The sequence below is a fragment of the Mus caroli genome, unplaced genomic scaffold (assembly GCF_900094665.2).
Source record: "Mus caroli unplaced genomic scaffold, CAROLI_EIJ_v1.1 scaffold_18727_1, whole genome shotgun sequence".
NCBI classification, from domain to species: domain Eukaryota; kingdom Metazoa; phylum Chordata; class Mammalia; order Rodentia; family Muridae; genus Mus; species Mus caroli.
This window is the reverse complement of record NW_018391425.1, coordinates 17,256-18,824: the sequence shown is the minus strand read 5'-3', so window position 1 is coordinate 18,824 and position 1,569 is coordinate 17,256.

Here is a 1,569-nt window from a genome sequence, read left to right as displayed (position 1 = left end):
ATGGCAAAGCCCAGTCAGGCATAATGTTCTGAAGGCAAAGAGGAGATGACTAGCATTCTTAGGCAACTCTGATGAGAGTCTTATATCTCATGCCCAGCATGACAGGCTTTCTCTAACAAGGCCACACCTCCAAATAGTGGCCCACTCCCTAGGCCAAGCATATTNAAACCACCATAGGGGTAACTTTTTGTAATTGTGCAAGAGCTGATTAAATAATCCATGGACTCGGACTTGGTTATTGGGGGGGAGGCTGACCAGAACATATTAATAGCTAATAGAAATTATTAACATCCATTTACATTTGTTGTATCTTATGTTGGACATAGAACCCAAAGTAACCTGAGAGAAATTACTGGGTAGAGGCACTAACCCTCCCCCTAAAACAATACAGCTTCTAGCTTTGTCATTTTAATACTATGAAGTTAAAAATGCAGTGCAAAAAAAAAAAAAGTCTTCTAACAACTACATGTGGCCTTAGCCAAAAAGACATGGGGACTCTGGAGGACCCCTGCTTTATTAGTTTTCATTATCATCTTCATATTGTTGTTTTAAGGTTTTTTGTGCTTCAGCTATATTGGAATATAAATGGCCTGTTATGANCAGACATCTGGGTTCTGGTGAAGACATATTGCACTGGATGTTATTGATTATGTTCTAAAGCTAGTATCTAGGCATGTGAGTATTGGGGACTATAGATCTAGTTATTGATTTCTTGGTTTGTCTTTGCTGAGTATTTCTTTTTTTTAAATTCTCCTTGGTTTCTGTTTCCTCTCTGGATTTTTAGAGAGCTTGTTGAATGTTTCACTGAACACTTTGCTGGTGTGTACAAAGGAATGTTTCCTGATGTTGGAAATAGAGGTAGGAGGTCANGGGGAGATGTAATCTGTTGTAGTGCTAGAGTCACCCCTGAGAATTTNGTCTGGGGGAACAGAGAGAGTGGAGTATATCCACAGGCAGTTGTTTATTTGACCACTATGGACTGTTACCNCTATGGATTGTTTTGTGTAGGGCTCTTCTCTCTATGTTGGGGTCTGATACAGAGCCACAAGGGTGGGAGTGAAGGCAGAAGGTGATGGTTTGTGAGATATACAGGAGGCATGGGCTGGAGGGAGGGAGAGAGGGAAGTAGGGAGGGAGGGAGGGCCACAGGTTATATTCTATTGCAGAGCTTGGGGTGATTCTGAGACCTGGGCCTGGGGGAATAGAGAGTGGAGAAAGTCTGCAGGCTGCCTACCTGGTCTTCTGGCAGATTGGTCTGTGGTTGAACAGGGAGAATTCATCTGAACTGGGGACTGGGACATATTGATGAATGGGGGAGGACAAGCTAGGTGTTTTGTCTGTGGGATCCACGTCAAGTGTGGACAGTGGGGAGGAGAGGCTGTACCTAGTGTCCTGTTGCAATTAGCAATGACCTTGAGATTTGTGTCTGGGGGAAAGTTCCATGGACAGCCTGCCTGGTTTTCTGGCAGGATGGCCTGTTGGATTTCTCACTTTCTTACAAGTGCTCATTCTTTCCATTTTTTTTTTCTTTTCATAAGTTCTTGTAATTATTTTTTACCACATTTTAGTT